Source organism: Medicago truncatula, chromosome 7, assembly GCF_003473485.1.
Source record: "Medicago truncatula cultivar Jemalong A17 chromosome 7, MtrunA17r5.0-ANR, whole genome shotgun sequence".
Lineage (NCBI taxonomy): Eukaryota > Viridiplantae > Streptophyta > Magnoliopsida > Fabales > Fabaceae > Medicago > Medicago truncatula.
In genome coordinates, this window is record NC_053048.1 from 19,026,632 (window position 1) to 19,048,218 (window position 21,587).

Consider the following 21,587-nt stretch of genomic DNA (forward strand, 5'->3'; position numbering starts at 1 on the left):
TAGTCTCACCCTTACCTTAGAATGTGAAAATCGCAGCTTTTGGTCTCTCTCCCTTCTCTTGGCTTTTTCTCCCTTTTTCCAAAATTGATAGTACGTTATGTTTTTTCTAAACTAGGTTTTCCTATTTATATATCCTCCAACTATCTTATGTTATTTCTCTTTCTCCCCCAAAACTCTCTAAAATCTCAAAACAACCCCTAAACTCAATATTTATTTTATTTTCAAATCTTATTTTATTAAACAATAAAATAAGTCACAACTCCTCATAAATCACATAAAAATCATCTCAATCATATAAACCCCTTAAATCACACATATATCATATAAATATAATATAAACTCATCTTAATAAATTCTAGACTCGATTAAATAATTAAATAATTCAAAGAGGGCGTTACATTGAGTGAGTTGTTGTCGTTGTTGTTGAGTGAGTAATTGTGGTTGTTGTTGATTGAGTTGTTGTCGTCACTGTTGGTTGAAATAGTAAGTGTTATTAAAGTTGAAGAAGTATGAACATTATTATTGAATATATGTTGCTAATTATGTTATTTAAAATAGTCAATAAATGACTCATCAAACTTCCCCACACTTGAATCTTTGCTTGTCCTCAAGCAAAAAGGCATAGACATGGCAGCAACAAAAGGACTAATATATGACACTTTAAATAAAAGCTTATGTCTCCCTCGAGGTTTCATTTCAATGTACACTAATCACAACTTCAAGCATTCCTTGTAAACTTATTCAACCCGACAACAAATTTCAAGTGAGTGTGTGTGTGTAGTCCAACCCTTTTCTTGCTCCTGTATAAGATAGATATTATGAGGAACAGGTTCTAACCTTAACACTAAAATTACCGAGAAAAATCTTTTCTTCATTTCATATAAGAGAAGTGGGAGAGTTAAGATAGACTTGATGAATTTATACATTTGGGGGCTTGTAGATGCCTAGGGGCTATCATTTCACATTGGAAGTCCGTGAGGGGGTATTCTTTCCTCCAAGTTTCTATGATCACCCTAAGTAGTGCTACAACTTGTTTACTTCACTTAGGAAGTTCCTCTTTTTAGAGGGTTTAATTCGAGCACAATTTATTTGAGAAGTCATCACCACATTTAGGAAGTTAGTGAGAGGGTATCCTTTCCTCCACGTGTGGTGATATCCTTCCGCCCCATTTCGGTTTACACATTTCATCACATTAGAATTATTCCCACATAAACTTATACTACTTTTACTCTGAAGATTTTTAAGGGTCCAGGTTACCATTAAAGTTAGAACGTGTTCCTTAAAATACCTATTCATACAGTACTCAAGTATTGCAACTAGGTGTTTTTCTCATTGGAGAATTAGTTTCACAATAAAACTTGATGTGCGTATAGCAAGAATACTTATAACACAAGAAATCACTTTCATGTACAAGAAACGACCATTGAAGAGACAACAAAAAATTATGTCATAATAAAACAATAAAAACAAGCTGCTTATTCATGCCTTTTACAATAAAACACAACAAAAAAATAAAGTTCAAGGGAGTTTGGAAACACTACGACTAAAGACACTTTATTAGGCTCCCCCCACACTTAGGAGAAGCATTGTCCTCAATGATTTTAAAAAAAAAACGAAAGAAACAAGGAAAAAGTGAGAAAGGATGCGGAAAGCTCACAATTTGCCAAAAACTTTGAACCCCGGAGGCCTGTCAGGTTGGCACGGCCGTGCCAACCTTAGCACGGGCCGTGCCATCATTCTGCCAATTTTGGTTAAGGTGGTGTTGTGATTCCTGGCACGGCCGTGCCAACTTAAGCACGGGCCGTGCCAACTTAAGCACGGGCCGTGCCACCTTTCTGGTTCTTGTAACTTTGATTTTTCTTGCGTTTCCTAGTCAATCTCGGACAGTTACCTACAAAACAAAAAATATAACAGAAAACAAAGAAAGCAATTAAATTAGTGGGTTGCCTCCCACGAAGCGCTCTTTTATTGTCACTAGCTTGACAAAAATAAGGATAAAAATCCTTAAGGTGGGTCACTCAGAGTGAAATCAGCCACTACTTCATTTACTTCTCCGGTATTATAGATTTTAAGCCTTTGCCCATTAACCATGAAGGATCCTTTTTCTTCAGAAAATATTTCAATCGCCCCATAAGGGTAGACTGTGCGAACTTGAAAAGGACCGGACCATCGTGACCTTAGTTTACCAGGGAAGAGCTTTAGCCTAGAATTAAAGAGTAGCACAAGGTCACCGCTTTTGAAGTGCTTCTTGACGATTTTCTTGTCATGCCAATTCTTAGTTCTTTCTTTATAAATGCGGGCATTCTCATAGGCATCTATCCTAAGTTCTTCTAGCTCGCTTAATTGAAGCTTTCTTTTTTCACCGGCTAAATTGGGGTCTAAGTTGAGGTTTCTAATTGCCCAATAGGCCTTATGCTTGAGCTCAACGGGAAGGTAACAAGATTTCCCATAGACAAGTTTAAAAGGAGTCATTCCAATGGGAGTTTTATAAGCCGTTCGATAGGCCCAAAGGGCATCGTCAAGCTTACTTGACCAATCTTTCCTAGAGGTTGAAACAGTTTTTTCAATGATAGCTTTGATTTGTCTATTTGAGACCTCCACTTGTCCGCTAGTTTGGGGGTGATAGGGTGTCGCAATTTTGTGCCTCACTCTAAGTTTTTGCAAAAGTTTTTCAAAATGTCTTGAAATGAAGTGAGACCCTCCATCGCTTATCACAACCCTTGGCACTCCGAACCTAGGAAAGATGCCTTTTTTAAACAGTTTTATAACAATTTGTGTATCATTAGTGGGGGGAGCAATGGCTTCAACCCATTTGGACACATAGTCAACTGCTACCAATATGTATTGATTCCCAAAAGAGGAGGAATGGTCCCATAAAGTCAATACCCCAAACATCAAAAATTTCGACTTCAAGGATGTTGTTCAAAGGCATTTCATTTCTTTTAGTAATACTACCGGTGCGTTGACATTTGTCACATTTAGAAATAAAGGAATGCACATCTTTGAAGAGTGATGGCCACCAGAAACCAGAATGTAGAATTTTGAAAGAAGTCTTTTGTGTACTGGCGTGGCCACCATAAGAAGAGGAGTGGCAATGAGTTAGAATACTACTTACCTCGTTTTCAGGAATGCATCTCCTGAAAATCCCATCTGAGCCTCTTCTGTAGAGGTAGGGCTCATCCCAATAGTAGTGCTTGAGATCATTGAAGAACTTCTTATTTTGTTGGTAGCTGAACTCAGGCGGTAGCACTCCTGCTGTAAGAAAATTAACAAAATCTTCATACCAAGGTGCGTCAGTTTGTGCCAATAAGAAGAGTTGGTCATCCGGGAAGGAATCATCCAAGGGTAACTCATCCTCATTGGTCTCCCGAAGTCGGGACAAGTGGTTAGCGACAACATTTTCTACACCCTTTTTATCTTTTATTTCAAGGTCAAATTCTTGGAGGAGCAAAATCCATCGGATCAATCTCGGTTTGGCATCTTTTTTGTTTAGCAAGTATTTTATGGCTAAGTGATCTGTGTAAACAATGATTTTTGATCCCACCAAGTATTGCCGAAATTTGTCAATGGCGTAGACAACTGCTAGCAGTTCTTTTTCTGTTGTGGCATAATTTACCTGTGCCCCATCTAGGGTCTTATTGGCGTAGTATATGGCATGCATCTTTTTTTCCTTTCTCTGACCTAACACCGCCCCAACCGCATAGTCACTTGCGTCACACATTATTTCAAATGGCAAACTCCAATCTGGTGGTTGTATGATTGGGGCAGTGATTAGTGCTTCTTTCAACCTGCAAAATGCCTGCAAACAAGCATTATCGAACACAAAGTCTGCGTCCTTAAGAAGGAGGCTTGTTAGTGGTTTAGTGATTGATGAAAAATCTTTAATGAAACGGCGGTAGAACCCTGCATGTCCTAGGAAACTTCTAATTTCTTTGACTGAGGTAGGAGGTAGCATTTTTTCAATAATTTCGATTTTTGCTTTATCTACCTCTATACCTCTGTCAGAGACCAAGTGTCCTAGGACAATTCCTTCTCTTACCATGAAGTGACATTTCTCCCAATTTAAGACTAGGTTCACCTGTTCACATCTTTCCAAAACTTTTTCAAGGTTAGTCAGACAATCATTAAAACTAGATCCATGCACAGAGAAATCATCCATAAAAACTTCCATTATTTTTTCAACAAAGTCAGAAAAAATAGACATCATGCATCTTTGAAAAGTAGCAGGGGCATTACAAAGACCAAAAGACATCCTTCTATAGGCAAAGGTCCCAAAGGGGCATGTAAAAGTCGTCTTTTCTTGGTCATTAGGGTGAATGGGTATTTGGAAAAATCCGGAATAACCATGTAAGTAGCAAAAATGTGAATGCTTAGCTAACCTTTCTAACATTTGATCTATAAAAGGGAGAGGGAAGTGGTCTTTACGGGTTGCTTTATTAAGCTTCCTATAATCAATACACATTCTCCAACCGGTGACGGTCCTAGTGGCAATGGATTCATTTTTATCATTTTTAATAACTGTGAGACCACCCTTTTTAGGTACAACTTGCACCGGGCTAACCCATTTGGAATCAGAAATTGGATAAATAACACCTGCATCTAGGAGTTTTAAAACTTCTTTTTTCACAACTTCTTTCATATTAGGATTTAGCCTTCTTTGATGCTCAATGGAGGGTTTATAGTCTTCTTCAAGAAGTATCCTATGCATGCATAATGAAGGATTTATTCCTTTAATGTCGTCAATGGTGTACCCTATAGCTTTAGGATACTTCTTGAGGACATAAAGTAACTTTTCAGTTTCTACTTCATCGAGGCTTGCATTTACAATAACAGGATAGGTAGAGTTAGGGCCCAAGAATTCATACCTTAGATTTGATGGGAGCGGTTTAAGTTCTACTTTCGGTGCCTCCTTGGGTAGAAGTGCTGGTTCTTCTTTTACTAACTCCTCCACACTTAGACCTTCCATTGGATGAGTTCTATTCAACAGCTCTTCATAAGCTTTTGCCTCCCCTTCCAGTTTTGTACCTACATTGTTTACCAAGCATACTTCCAAACCATCATGTGTAGATGATGCTAAAGAGCACTCTTTCACGCAATGGTCGATTATATCTATCATGCAACAAGAGTCCTTAATGGAAGGACTTTTCATTAGTTTGGCAAGTTCAAATTCAATAGTCTCTTTACCGACATTAAAAGCAAGCTTACCCTTTTTTACATCAATGATGGCTCCTGCGGTAGCAAGAAAAGGTCTTCCTAAAAGAATTGGTACTTGGTTGTCTTCGTCCATCTCCATTACAACAAAATCAGCGGGGATGTATACCTCTCCTACCTTAACGGGGACATCTTCTATGATTCCAGCTGGATACTTAACAGAACGGTCCGCTAGTTGTAGGGTCATCCTTGTTGATTTAAGTTCCCCTATTCCCAACCTCTCGTAAAGGGATAAAGGCATTAGGCTGACACTGGCTCCTAGATCACACATAGCTTTCTTCACTACTTCTGACCCTATGACACAAGGTATGGAAAAACTGCCTGGGTCTTTAAGCTTTGGTGGCAATTTATTTTGGATGATGGCACTGCATTCTTCCGTAAGGTTAACCGTCTCACCTTCCTCAATTTTTCACTTTTTAGAAAGGATTTCTTTCAAAAATTTAGCATAGGTAGGCATTTGGGTTAAGACTTCGGTGAAAGGCACATCAATGTATATTTTGTTCATCATCTCTATGAACTTTTTAAATTGCTCATCTAGCTTAGATTTGGCAAACCTTTGTGGGAAAGGAATTTTCGGCTTAAAGGGAGGTGGTTTGTTTTCCTCAACTCGTGGTTCTTCTCTTTCTGCCCTAGTTTCCCTAGATGGTGGTTCGCAGATCTCTTTCTCACTGTCATTGGATTTGGCTCTCCTTACGGGGTCTTCGAGTGGCTTGCCACTCCTAAGTGTAACAGCATTCATTTTGTTGGGGTGGTCAACCTTATGAACTACTTGGGATCTGAGTTTCAGAGGTTTTGTTGTGAGAGGAGATGGAGTCTATCTTTGTTGTGAGAGTAGCAAGAGAGTTGTTCAAAAGTCTAGTTTGGTCCTTAAGCTCTTGGAGCTGTTCGGATTGTTTAAGAAAATAGTTTTCCATTAAAAGTTCAATGTGAGATTTTTGAACAACTCTTTGGCCATTCTGAACAAAGTTTAACTGCTCAATACTACTTGGTTTGCAATCGATGCTAGAGTGACTAGATAGGCCACATGCTTCACATGGAGGTGAGAAGGTAGGTGTGATAACACAAGTACTCATGCGATCAAGTCTTTGAGATAATGCATTCACCCTGGTAGATAGATAGTCAAAGGAAGAGGTTTCGTCCATACCTGCCTCTTTTTTAGAGGGTGAAGGATTGATGATTGCTTTTTCTTCCGTCCATTGAAAAAGGTTTAGAGCCATGTCCTCAATTAAGGCATAAGCTGTTGTGAAATCATTGTTCATTAGGGCACCACCTGCAGCTGCATCAACTGTTAATTTAGTGTTAGATGTTAGACCGTTATAAAAGGTGTGGATGATTAACCATTTCTCCAAACCGTGGTGGGGACAACGTCTAAGTATTTCTTTAAAACGCTCCCACACATCGAAAAGAGATTCCCCGTTTTTTTGAGTAAATTGGTAAAGCTTTCCCCTAAGTTGGGCGGTCTTTGATGGGGGAAAGAAGCGGCAAAGGAATTCTCGTCTCAGTTGGTCCCATGAGGTGATGGAACCGGGCTTTAAAGAATTGAACCAATTGCTGGCCCTATCTTTTAGAGAAAAAGGAAAGAGATGTAGCCTAACGGCTTCTTGGTCGTTTTTGCAAGTTACACTAAGTCTCCAAAAGTTTGAGATATGTAGATTTGGATCTTCAGAGGGTGATCCAGAAAACTGGTTTTGTTGTACCAGAATTAGTAGCGCAGGTTTTATTTTGAAGTTTCTACCTTCAACAGTTGGGTAAACTATAATAGTGCATGGCTCATCCGAAGAAGGGATCGAATACTCCTTAAGAGTGCGTTCCTCAGCCATGTTATCTATTATTTTTATGCTACCCAAGAAGTCAAGTGTAGGAAAAGAAAGAAAGAAGAGTTCTAATCACAAAGAAAGAGTTAATCAAATTAGTTTACTCCCCGGCAGCGGCGCCAAAAACTTGATGAGATAAAACCGCAAGCGCACGGTCTTACCGAAGTAGTATAAAAGAGTATCGTTCCGACAGGGAGTAGTTCAATTCAATTAACTTTTTAGAGATGATTAGAAGAGAGAAGAGAATTGTAAGTTGGGGGTTTTCAAGCGTTTGAAAGATAATAATAATAAAAAGAGCCTTGGGATCGTTGGTTTCCTCTAAATGACAAGTCCTTCTCAAACCAAAACTATAAGCTTATAATGTTATGTTAGACCTAATTTCTCAAGACAGTTTCTCTTATGTTCCTCTAGCAACCAAGCCTATTTCGCTGACTTGATTACTATTAGATTTTGGTTCCTCTAACAACCAAGCCTATTTCGCTGACTTGATTGTTATTAGTTCCCTTGAAGATCGAAACTATATGTCTCAAAGATTGCAAGGCCTATTTCGCTGACTTTGCAATCCCTGTCTGAATTCACTTGTTCGAATATCAAAGCTCCACTTTCGTTTTATGAATTGATATTTGGAATAATGGATAAACAATTATGAAACCCTCCACTTTTGTTTCCACAGTTTGATAATGGTTGATCCATGTTAAGACGGTGAATTCAGATAAGAAATTAAGGTTACATAAGATTAAGGCTTAGAGCTTGGTTTGATTAGGATTATGTCATTTAGACTTATCCAACAATCCCAAGACAAGGAGAAGTCTACTCACTCATGTTCATCGTAGACATGGGGGAGAAGAGAGAAAGCATAAAAGTAATGACAAGAAAATAAAGGAAAAGAAAAGAACTTTAATTAGAAAAGCAATTGTCACTTATTGAATTCCAAGTAAAGATGAATATTTGTGATGGATGGCTACTCTATTTATAGCATTCGATCGACTTAAAATCTAAGCTATTACATTTGGGCTAAAAATAGAGTAGCTTAAAATCTAAGCAAAAGCAGCAAAAGTGACTCTGGAGGGTGGCACGGCCGTGCCAAGCTTCTGACTTGTGGGAGACATATTTTTGTCTCTCAATCTTCATATTTTTGCATCCAATCAGCTCCAAGTCCCTTTCTTTTGCTCCAAGATTCAATCCATCGAATATTCTTTCCTGAAATATAATAAAATGCAATTTAAAGTAAACTATCCTAAAAAGGAAATAATACTAATATAAAATCAAATAAAATCTAAATAAAACTAAACTAAAAAGCATATTAAAATAGTCAATAAATGACTCATCAATCTTCTGGTAACCAATCGCTCTCTTGATCTCAGCAGTCTCTGCAGTATAATGCGGATAAAACTTTGCCAACTCCACAAACTTGGCAGCATACTCTGTCACTAACATGTTTCCTTGCTTCAGCTCAAGGAACTCAATCTCCTTCTTCCCGCGAACATCTTCCGGAAAGTATCTGTTTTGGAACTCCCTCCTAAACACAGCCCAAGTCACAACAACACCATCTTGCTCTAAAGTAGGCAGAAGACTAATCCACCAATCATCGGCTTCCTCAGCTAGCATGTGCGTACCAAAACGCACCTTCTGAACCTCTGAACATTGCATCACGCGGAACACTCTCTCAATCTCTTTGAGCCACGTCTGAGCTCCATCAGGGTCATATCTTCCCTTAAAAGTAGGAGGATGATTCCTCAGAAAGGTCTCTAGCATCCTCGCTTCAGCACTTGCACCAGCATTTACAGCAGGCTGATGTCCCACAGCTTGAGCTACAGCTTCTAGTGCAGTAGTAATCGCAGCATCGTTTCTTCCAGCCATCTCTTAGTCTCTACAACAAGCAACATCAAAATAAGATAGTAATACAAATATTACTAAAACTCGACACGACTCATCTAATTGGCCAGACAGACCGACCTGCTCTGATACCAATTGTAACACCCCGTTTTCCCAACTTAAAAATTTCAAACATATTATCAGAGTAAAACATCACATAAACGGGATATCACATTTCTTAAAATCATAAATGAGATAATTAACTAATTATCCTCGTCAACATAAATCATCAACTTATTAGCAGCGGAATTAAATTCAACATCATGGATAAGTATTGGCACGCAGGCCTCATAAATACATCTCAAAAGAATTCAGTCAAACATCTTAATCATAAATATCATAGTCAATACGTAAAGAAATGGAAAATAGCCACAAAAGATCGCATCTCGTTACGTATCAGAGCAACCTAAGGACTCAGTGAGGAAAGGCCACTCACGACAGCAATACCAGCTACTTAAACTTGATCACCTGCAAGTTACTCATATGAAGAGCAACATTTCCAAGCAGAAGGGGTGAGATTTCACAAAACAATAATATTAAGCATATAATAATTCAACAATTATATTTAACAACATAAAATCATCATAATATTCATCATAGATAATAATATATCATAAATCACTTCGTTAACAATTCATATAAAGAATCACAACTTCAACAACTTGGCAATTTATCATCTTTGACTCGACAAATGCGACTATGCAACTTAGAACTCTTATATGCCTGTGGTACGAATCCAGGGCATGAAGCCCCCATCGCTATTTGAGTATGAATATACTTCCAGGGCATCAAGCCCCCATCGCTATTGAGCTAAAGCTCCAACGTGTTGAGCAAAGGTTCCAGGGCATCAAGCCCCCAACAATGAAATGCTAATGCATGGACTCGACCTCTTAAACATCTTAAATCGACAACCTCTTATATAATCCAATAATTTGGAACATCATCATCTTCATCAACTTAGACCGACTCATGTAGCTTAGTTAAAAAACAACAGCAACACAGGTAGTATACAAAAACAGCATGACATAATAATATCCAATGCAATTCAACAACATCTCAAATATACAATCATAATTCAAGTAATGCGTATAACATTATATCACATCATAATCAACATCAACACATCTTAAACAGCTTCACAGATTATAATTTACATCATCATTAAGTCTCAATACTACCCCAAGGTTCAGCTCTTAGCAACTTGTGCGACATAGATCGCAAAATCCTAACAAGGCACTCTGTTTCTGGGTCACTCGCGAGGCGAGAGCCTCTGCTCGCCGTGGCGAGTTCAGGTCAGAATTCCAAAAGTTCATTCTAAAATCTTTTCAGGTTCAATCTCATTCTACATTCTTTCCTAATCATTATTAGACATGTTCAGGCACTCAAAAGCATCTAAGGATCAACTCAAAAGTCAAAATCACGAAATCTTGCAAGCTCTCTGGTAAAGCTCGCTAGGCGAGTTCATCTGCTGGCTATGGCTAGCTGTGACGTGCAACTCGCGAGGCGGGGAAAGGTTGCTCGCGTGGCGAGCGATGAAGTTCATCACTCGCGAGGCGAGGATCATAGCTCGGGCGGCGAGCGATGAATGTTGCTACGGGCAGAAGTACAATTTTTCATAAAAATCTCTAATTCTCATGGTTTTAAGCCTAACATTGATTCCAAAATTCTTCATACACATTATCTAAGGTCCAAGAACAGTTTCTACATCAATCTAATAAGTTTCCACCGTTTAATCATTAATTCTACAATTTTAACCTACTTTTCAATTCCTCAAAAACTCATCCTACATCATGTTAAACCTAACCATTGAATCACAAACTTAATAGAATTGCAAAGTTAGTCTCACCCTTACCTTAGAATGTGAAAATCGCAGCTTTTGGTCTCTCTCCCTTCTCTTGGCTTTTTCTCCCTTTTTCCAAAATTGATAGTACGTTATGTTTTTTCTAAACTAGGTTTTCCTATTTATATATCCTCCAACTATCTTATGTTATTTCTCTTTCTCCCCCAAAACTCTCTAAAATCTCAAAACAACCCCTAAACTCAATATTTATTTTATTTTCAAATCTTATTTTATTAAACAATAAAATAAGTCACAACTCCTCATAAATCACATAAAAATCATCTCAATCATATAAACCCCTTAAATCACACATATATCATATAAATATAATATAAACTCATCTTAATAAATTCTAGACTCGATTAAATAATTAAATAATTCAAAGAGGGCGTTACATTGAGTGAGTTGTTGTCGTTGTTGTTGAGTGAGTTGTTGTCGTTGTTGTTGAGTGAGTAATTGTGGTTGTTGTTGATTGAGTTGTTGTCGTCACTGTTGGTTGAAATAGTAAGTGTTATTAAAGTTGAAGAAGTATGAACATTATTATTGAATATATGTTGCTAATTATGTTATTTAAAATAGTCAATAAATGACTCATCAAACTTCCCCACACTTGAATCTTTGCTTGTCCTCAAGCAAAAAGGCATAGACATGGCAGCAACAAAAGGACTAATATATGACACTTTAAATAAAAGCTTATGTCTCCCTCGAGGTTTCATTTCAATGTACACTAATCACAACTTCAAGCATTCCTTGTAAACTTATTCAACCCGACAACAAATTTCAAGTGAGTGTGTGTGTGTAGTCCAACCCTTTTCTTGCTCCTGTATAAGATAGATATTATGAGGAACAGGTTCTAACCTTAACACTAAAATTACCGAGAAAAATCTTTTCTTCATTTCATATAAGAGAAGTGGGAGAGTTAAGATAGACTTGATGAATTTATACATTTGGGGGCTTGTAGATGCCTAGGGGCTATCATTTCACATTGGAAGTCCGTGAGGGGGTATTCTTTCCTCCAAGTTTCTATGATCACCCTAAGTAGTGCTACAACTTGTTTACTTCACTTAGGAAGTTCCTCTTTTTAGAGGGTTTAATTCGAGCACAATTTATTTGAGAAGTCATCACCACATTTAGGAAGTTAGTGAGAGGGTATCCTTTCCTCCACGTGTGGTGATATCCTTCCGCCCCATTTCGGTTTACACATTTCATCACATTAGAATTATTCCCACATAAACTTATACTACTTTTACTCTGAAGATTTTTAAGGGTCCAGGTTACCATTAAAGTTAGAACGTGTTCCTTAAAATACCTATTCATACAGTACTCAAGGATTGCAACTAGGTGTTTTTCTCATTGGAGAATTAGTTTCACAATAAAACTTGATGTGCGTATAGCAAGAATACTTATAACACAAGAAATCACTTTCATGTACAAGAAACGACCATTGAAGAGACAACAAAAAATTATGTCATAATAAAACAATAAAAACAAGCTGCTTATTCATGCCTTTTACAATAAAACACAACAAAAAAATAAAGTTCAAGGGAGTTTGGAAACACTACGACTAAAGACACTTTATTAGGCTCCCCCCACACTTAGGAGAAGCATTGTCCTCAATGATTTTAAAAAAAAAACGAAAGAAACAAGGAAAAAGTGAGAAAGGATGCGGAAAGCTCACAATTTGCCAAAAACTTTGAACCCCGGAGGCCTGTCAGGTTGGCACGGCCGTGCCAACCTTAGCACGGGCCGTGCCATCATTCTGCCAATTTTGGTTAAGGTGGTGTTGTGATTCCTGGCACGGCCGTGCCAACTTAAGCACGGGCCGTGCCACCTTTCTGGTTCTTGTAACTTTGATTTTTCTTGCGTTTCCTAGTCAATCTCGGACAGTTACCTACAAAACAAAAAATATAACAGAAAACAAAGAAAGCAATTAAATTAGTGGGTTGCCTCCCACGAAGCGCTCTTTTATTGTCACTAGCTTGACAAAAATAAGGATAAAAATCCTTAAGGTGGGTCACTCAGAGTGAAATCAGCCACTACTTCATTTACTTCTCCGGTATTATAGATTTTAAGCCTTTGCCCATTAACCATGAAGGATCCTTTTTCTTCAGAAAATATTTCAATCGCCCCATAAGGGTAGACTGTGCGAACTTGAAAAGGACCGGACCATCGTGACCTTAGTTTACCAGGGAAGAGCTTTAGCCTAGAATTAAAGAGTAGCACAAGGTCACCGCTTTTGAAGTGCTTCTTGACGATTTTCTTGTCATGCCAATTCTTAGTTCTTTCTTTATAAATGCGGGCATTCTCATAGGCATCTATCCTAAGTTCTTCTAGCTCGCTTAATTGAAGCTTTCTTTTTTCACCGGCTAAATTGGGGTCTAAGTTGAGGTTTCTAATTGCCCAATAGGCCTTATGCTTGAGCTCAACGGGAAGGTAACAAGATTTCCCATAGACAAGTTTAAAAGGAGTCATTCCAATGGGAGTTTTATAAGCCGTTCGATAGGCCCAAAGGGCATCGTCAAGCTTACTTGACCAATCTTTCCTAGAGGTTGAAACAGTTTTTTCAATGATAGCTTTGATTTGTCTATTTGAGACCTCCACTTGTCCGCTAGTTTGGGGGTGATAGGGTGTCGCAATTTTGTGCCTCACTCTAAGTTTTTGCAAAAGTTTTTCAAAATGTCTTGAAATGAAGTGAGACCCTCCATCGCTTATCACAACCCTTGGCACTCCGAACCTAGGAAAGATGCCTTTTTTAAACAGTTTTATAACAATTTGTGTATCATTAGTGGGGGGAGCAATGGCTTCAACCCATTTGGACACATAGTCAACTGCTACCAATATGTATTGATTCCCAAAAAAGGAGGAATGGTCCCATAAAGTCAATACCCCAAACATCAAAAATTTCGACTTCAAGGATGTTGTTCAAAGGCATTTCATTTCTTTTAGTAATACTACCGGTGCGTTGACATTTGTCACATTTAGAAATAAAGGAATGCACATCTTTGAAGAGTGATGGCCACCAGAAACCAGAATGTAGAATTTTGAAAGAAGTCTTTTGTGTACTGGCGTGGCCACCATAAGAAGAGGAGTGGCAATGAGTTAGAATACTACTTACCTCGTTTTCAGGAATGCATCTCCTGAAAATCCCATCTGAGCCTCTTCTGTAGAGGTAGGGCTCATCCCAATAGTAGTGCTTGAGATCATTGAAGAACTTCTTATTTTGTTGGTAGCTGAACTCAGGCGGTAGCACTCCTGCTGTAAGAAAATTAACAAAATCTTCATACCAAGGTGCGTCAGTTTGTGCCAATAAGAAGAGTTGGTCATCCGGGAAGGAATCATCCAAGGGTAACTCATCCTCATTGGTCTCCCGAAGTCGGGACAAGTGGTTAGCGACAACATTTTCTACACCCTTTTTATCTTTTATTTCAAGGTCAAATTCTTGGAGGAGCAAAATCCATCGGATCAATCTCGGTTTGGCATCTTTTTTGTTTAGCAAGTATTTTATGGCTAAGTGATCTGTGTAAACAATGATTTTTGATCCCACCAAGTATTGCCGAAATTTGTCAATGGCGTAGACAACTGCTAGCAGTTCTTTTTCTGTTGTGGCATAATTTACCTGTGCCCCATCTAGGGTCTTATTGGCGTAGTATATGGCATGCATCTTTTTTTCCTTTCTCTGACCTAACACCGCCCCAACCGCATAGTCACTTGCGTCACACATTATTTCAAATGGCAAACTCCAATCTGGTGGTTGTATGATTGGGGCAGTGATTAGTGCTTCTTTCAACCTGCAAAATGCCTGCAAACAAGCATTATCGAACACAAAGTCTGCGTCCTTAAGAAGGAGGCTTGTTAGTGGTTTAGTGATTGATGAAAAATCTTTAATGAAACGGCGGTAGAACCCTGCATGTCCTAGGAAACTTCTAATTTCTTTGACTGAGGTAGGAGGTAGCATTTTTTCAATAATTTCGATTTTTGCTTTATCTACCTCTATACCTCTGTCAGAGACCAAGTGTCCTAGGACAATTCCTTCTCTTACCATGAAGTGACATTTCTCCCAATTTAAGACTAGGTTCACCTGTTCACATCTTTCCAAAACTTTTTCAAGGTTAGTCAGACAATCATTAAAACTAGATCCATGCACAGAGAAATCATCCATAAAAACTTCCATTATTTTTTCAACAAAGTCAGAAAAAATAGACATCATGCATCTTTGAAAAGTAGCAGGGGCATTACAAAGACCAAAAGACATCCTTCTATAGGCAAAGGTCCCAAAGGGGCATGTAAAAGTCGTCTTTTCTTGGTCATTAGGGTGAATGGGTATTTGGAAAAATCCGGAATAACCATGTAAGTAGCAAAAATGTGAATGCTTAGCTAACCTTTCTAACATTTGATCTATAAAAGGGAGAGGGAAGTGGTCTTTACGGGTTGCTTTATTAAGCTTCCTATAATCAATACACATTCTCCAACCGGTGACGGTCCTAGTGGCAATGGATTCATTTTTATCATTTTTAATAACTGTGAGACCACCCTTTTTAGGTACAACTTGCACCGGGCTAACCCATTTGGAATCAGAAATTGGATAAATAACACCTGCATCTAGGAGTTTTAAAACTTCTTTTTTCACAACTTCTTTCATATTAGGATTTAGCCTTCTTTGATGCTCAATGGAGGGTTTATAGTCTTCTTCAAGAAGTATCCTATGCATGCATAATGAAGGATTTATTCCTTTAATGTCGTCAATGGTGTACCCTATAGCTTTAGGATACTTCTTGAGGACATAAAGTAACTTTTCAGTTTCTACTTCATCGAGGCTTGCATTTACAATAACAGGATAGGTAGAGTTAGGGCCCAAGAATTCATACCTTAGATTTGATGGGAGCGGTTTAAGTTCTACTTTCGGTGCCTCCTTGGGTAGAAGTGCTGGTTCTTCTTTTACTAACTCCTCCACACTTAGACCTTCCATTGGATGAGTTCTATTCAACAGCTCTTCATAAGCTTTTGCCTCCCCTTCCAGTTTTGTACCTACATTGTTTACCAAGCATACTTCCAAACCATCATGTGTAGATGATGCTAAAGAGCACTCTTTCACGCAATGGTCGATTATATCTATCATGCAACAAGAGTCCTTAATGGAAGGACTTTTCATTAGTTTGGCAAGTTCAAATTCAATAGTCTCTTTACCGACATTAAAAGCAAGCTTACCCTTTTTTACATCAATGATGGCTCCTGCGGTAGCAAGAAAAGGTCTTCCTAAAAGAATTGGTACTTGGTTGTCTTCGTCCATCTCCATTACAACAAAATCAGCGGGGATGTATACCTCTCCTACCTTAACGGGGACATCTTCTATGATTCCAGCTGGATACTTAACAGAACGGTCCGCTAGTTGTAGGGTCATCCTTGTTGATTTAAGTTCCCCTATTCCCAACCTCTCGTAAAGGGATAAAGGCATTAGGCTGACACTGGCTCCTAGATCACACATAGCTTTCTTCACTACTTCTGACCCTATGACACAAGGTATGGAAAAACTGCCTGGGTCTTTAAGCTTTGGTGGCAATTTATTTTGGATGATGGCACTGCATTCTTCCGTAAGGTTAACCGTCTCACCTTCCTCAATTTTTCACTTTTTAGAAAGGATTTCTTTCAAAAATTTAGCATAGGTAGGCATTTGGGTTAAGACTTCGGTGAAAGGCACATCAATGTATATTTTGTTCATCATCTCTATGAACTTTTTAAATTGCTCATCTAGCTTAGATTTGGCAAACCTTTGTGGGAAAGGAATTTTCGGCTTAAAGGGAGGTGGTTTGTTTTCCTCAACTCGTGGTTCTTCTCTTTCTGCCCTAGTTTCCCTAGATGGTGGTTCGCAGATCTCTTTCTCACTGTCATTGGATTTGGCTCTCCTTACGGGGTCTTCGAGTGGCTTGCCACTCCTAAGTGTAACAGCATTCATTTTGTTGGGGTGGTCAACCTTATGAACTACTTGGGATCTGAGTTTCAGAGGTTTTGTTGTGAGAGGAGATGGAGTCTATCTTTGTTGTGAGAGTAGCAAGAGAGTTGTTCAAAAGTCTAGTTTGGTCCTTAAGCTCTTGGAGCTGTTCGGATTGTTTAAGAAAATAGTTTTCCATTAAAAGTTCAATGTGAGATTTTTGAACAACTCTTTGGCCATTCTGAACAAAGTTTAACTGCTCAATACTACTTGGTTTGCAATCGATGCTAGAGTGACTAGATAGGCCACATGCTTCACATGGAGGTGAGAAGGTAGGTGTGATAACACAAGTACTCATGCGATCAAGTCTTTGAGATAATGCATTCACCCTGGTAGATAGATAGTCAAAGGAAGAGGTTTCGTCCATACCTGCCTCTTTTTTAGAGGGTGAAGGATTGATGATTGCTTTTTCTTCCGTCCATTGAAAAAGGTTTAGAGCCATGTCCTCAATTAAGGCATAAGCTGTTGTGAAATCATTGTTCATTAGGGCACCACCTGCAGCTGCATCAACTGTTAATTTAGTGTTAGATGTTAGACCGTTATAAAAGGTGTGGATGATTAACCATTTCTCCAAACCGTGGTGGGGACAACGTCTAAGTATTTCTTTAAAACGCTCCCACACATCGAAAAGAGATTCCCCGTTTTTTTGAGTAAATTGGTAAAGCTTTCCCCTAAGTTGGGCGGTCTTTGATGGGGGAAAGAAGCGGCAAAGGAATTCTCGTCTCAGTTGGTCCCATGAGGTGATGGAACCGGGCTTTAAAGAATTGAACCAATTGCTGGCCCTATCTTTTAGAGAAAAAGGAAAGAGATGTAGCCTAACGGCTTCTTGGTCGTTTTTGCAAGTTACACTAAGTCTCCAAAAGTTTGAGATATGTAGATTTGGATCTTCAGAGGGTGATCCAGAAAACTGGTTTTGTTGTACCAGAATTAGTAGCGCAGGTTTTATTTTGAAGTTGCTACCTTCAACAGTTGGGTAAACTATAATAGTGCATGGCTCATCCGAAGAAGGGATCGAATACTCCTTAAGAGTGCGTTCCTCAGCCATGTTATCTATTATTTTTATGCTACCCAAGAAGTCAAGTGTAGGAAAAGAAAGAAAGAAGAGTTCTAATCACAAAGAAAGAGTTAATCAAATTAGTTTACTCCCCGGCAGCGGCGCCAAAAACTTGATGAGATAAAACCGCAAGCGCACGGTCTTACCGAAGTAGTATAAAAGAGTATCGTTCCGACAGGGAGTAGTTCAATTCAATTAACTTTTTAGAGATGATTAGAAGAGAGAAGAGAATTGTAAGTTGGGGGTTTTCAAGCGTTTGAAAGATAATAATAATAAAAAGAGCCTTGGGATCGTTGGTTTCCTCTAAATGACAAGTCCTTCTCAAACCAAAACTATAAGCTTATAATGTTATGTTAGACCTAATTTCTCAAGACAGTTTCTCTTATGTTCCTCTAGCAACCAAGCCTATTTCGCTGACTTGATTACTATTAGATTTTGGTTCCTCTAACAACCAAGCCTATTTCGCTGACTTGATTGTTATTAGTTCCCTTGAAGATCGAAACTATATGTCTCAAAGATTGCAAGGCCTATTTCGCTGACTTTGCAATCCCTGTCTGAATTCACTTGTTCGAATATCAAAGCTCCACTTTCGTTTTATGAATTGATATTTGGAATAATGGATAAACAATTATCAAACCCTCCACTTTTGTTTCCACAGTTTGATAATGGTTGATCCATGTTAAGACGGTGAATTCAGATAAGAAATTAAGGTTACATAAGATTAAGGCTTAGAGCTTGGTTTGATTAGGATTATGTCATTTAGACTTATCCAACAATCCCAAGACAAGGAGAAGTCTACTCACTCATGTCCATCGTAGACATGGGGGAGAAGAGAGAAAGCATAAAAGTAATGACAAGAAAATAAAGGAAAAGAAAAGAACTTTAATTAGAAAAGCAATTGTCACTTATTGAATTCCAAGTAAAGATGAATATTTGTGATGGATGGCTACTCTATTTATAGCATTCGATCGACTTAAAATCTAAGCTATTACATTTGGGCTAAAAATAGAGTAGCTTAAAATCTAAGCAAAAGCAGCAAAAGTGACTCTGGAGGGTGGCACGGCCGTGCCAAGCTTCTGACTTGTGGGAGACATATTTTTGTCTCTCAATCTTCATATTTTTGCATCCAATCAGCTCCAAGTCCCTTTCTTTTGCTCCAAGATTCAATCCATCGAATATTCTTTCCTGAAATATAATAAAATGCAATTTAAAGTAAACTATCCTAAAAAGGAAATAATACTAATATAAAATCAAATAAAATCTAAATAAAACTAAACTAAAAAGCATATTAAAATAGTCAATAAATGACTCATCAATCTTCTGGTAACCAATCGCTCTCTTGATCTCAGCAGTCTCTGCAGTATAATGCGGATAAAACTTTGCCAACTCCACAAACTTGGCAGCATACTCTGTCACTAACATGTTTCCTTGCTTCAGCTCAAGGAACTCAATCTCCTTCTTCCCGCGAACATCTTCCGGAAAGTATCTGTTTTGGAACTCCCTCCTAAACACAGCCCAAGTCACAACAACACCATCTTGCTCTAAAGTAGGCAGAAGACTAATCCACCAATCATCGGCTTCCTCAGCTAGCATGTGCGTACCAAAACGCACCTTCTGAACCTCTGAACATTGCATCACGCGGAACACTCTCTCAATCTCTTTGAGCCACGTCTGAGCTCCATCAGGGTCATATCTTCCCTTAAAAGTAGGAGGATGATTCCTCAGAAAGGTCTCTAGCATCCTCGCTTCAGCACTTGCACCAGCATTTACAGCAGGCTGATGTCCCACAGCTTGAGCTACAGCTTCTAGTGCAGTAGTAATCGCAGCATCGTTTCTTCCAGCCATCTCTTAGTCTCTACAACAAGCAACATCAAAATAAGATAGTAATACAAATATTACTAAAACTCGACACGACTCATCTAATTGGCCAGACAGACCGACCTGCTCTGATACCAATTGTAACACCCCGTTTTCCCAACTTAAAAATTTCAAACATATTATCAGAGTAAAACATCACATAAACGGGATATCACATTTCTTAAAATCATAAATGAGATAATTAACTAATTATCCTCGTCAACATAAATCATCAACTTATTAGCAGCGGAATTAAATTCAACATCATGGATAAGTATTGGCACGCAGGCCTCATAAATACATCTCAAAAGAATTCAGTCAAACATCTTAATCATAAATATCATAGTCAATACGTAAAGAAATGGAAAATAGCCACAAAAGATCGCATCTCGTTACGTATCAGAGCAACCTAAGGACTCAGTGAGGAAAGGCCACTCACGACAGCAATACCAGCTACTTAAACTTGATCACCTGCAAGTTACTCATATGAAGAGCAACATTTCCAAGCAGAAGGGGTGAGATTTCACAAAACAATAATATTAAGCATATAATAATTCAACAATTATATTTAACAACATAAAATCATCATAATATTCATCATAGATAATAATATATCATAAATCACTTCGTTAACAATTCATATAAAGAATCACAACTTCAACAACTTGGCAATTTATCATCTTTGACTCGACAAATGCGACTATGCAACTTAGAACTCTTATATGCCTGTGGTACGAATCCAGGGCATGAAGCCCCCATCGCTATTTGAGTATGAATATACTTCCAGGGCATCAAGCCCCCATCGCTATTGAGCTAAAGCTCTAACGTGTTGAGCAAAGGCTCCAGGGCATCAAGCCCCCAACAATGAAATGCTAATGCATGGACTCGACCTCTTAAACATCTTAAATCGACAACCTCTTATATAATCCAATAATTTGGAACATCATCATCTTCATCAACTTAGACCGACTCATGTAGCTTAGTTAAAAAACAACAGCAACACAGGTAGTATACAAAAACAGCATGACATAATAATATCCAATGCAATTCAACAACATCTCAAATATACAATCATAATTCAAGTAATGCGTATAACATTATATCACATCATAATCAACATCAACACATCTTAAACAGCTTCACAGATTATAATTTACATCATCATTAAGTCTCAATACTACCCCAAGGTTCAGCTCTTAGCAACTTGTGTAACGCCCTCTCTAATTATTTGATTATTTTAAATGAGTTTAGAATATACTTATATGATTTGTGTGATTTATATGATTTATTTTGATGAGTGATATTTTGCTATGTTATATGTTGATATTTATTAGTATAATATAAATGTTATTTGATTTAGAAATATGTATATGTTTTAGAAAAATATATGTTAATTGGTTTAGAAAATATATGTTATTTGTTGTAGAAATAAATATGGTTTGTTAAAGGAATATATATGCATTGTTGTAGAAAATATATGTTATTATATTATAGAAATATATATGCTATTTGGTTTAGAAATATAATATATGTTATTTGATTTAGAAATGTATATATGTTATTTGGTTCAGAAATATATATGATTCGTTATAGAAATATATACATGATTTGTTATAGAAATAAATGTTATTTATCATAGAAATATGTATGATTTGTTGTAGAAATATATGTCATTTGTTATAAAAATATATACATGATTTGTTGTAGAAATATATGTCATTTGCTATGGAAATATAAATGATTTGTTATGGAAATATATATATGTTATAGAGATATATTTGTTATTTATTATTGTTATAGAAATATTTTATATATATGTATATATTAGAATAGAATATTAATATTTGGATTTAAGAGAAAAATAAGTAGGTTAAAGATTTATATAAATAGGAGAGACCTAGTTTAGAAAAACATAACGTACGTACGACTGCTTTTGGAGAAAAGGGAGAA

At 37.7% G+C, this 21,587-nt stretch overlaps 2 non-coding genes and 1 pseudogene across 2 annotated transcripts; 2 read left to right on the plus strand and 1 right to left on the minus strand.

The window, feature by feature from the left end:
* LOC120577002 (uncharacterized) overlaps positions 1-19,625 on the minus strand; it is a 148,233-nt pseudogene extending 128,608 nt beyond the window's left edge.
* On the plus strand, positions 6,559-6,665 carry LOC112416826 (small nucleolar RNA R71). The gene has a single exon (XR_003007341.2). It is a non-coding gene; the product is annotated as a small nucleolar RNA R71 (small nucleolar RNA).
* On the plus strand, positions 17,299-17,405 carry LOC120577256 (small nucleolar RNA R71). Its single transcript, XR_005643330.1, has one exon. It is a non-coding gene; the product is annotated as a small nucleolar RNA R71 (small nucleolar RNA).
* Positions 19,626-21,587: the final 1,962 nt, after the last annotated feature.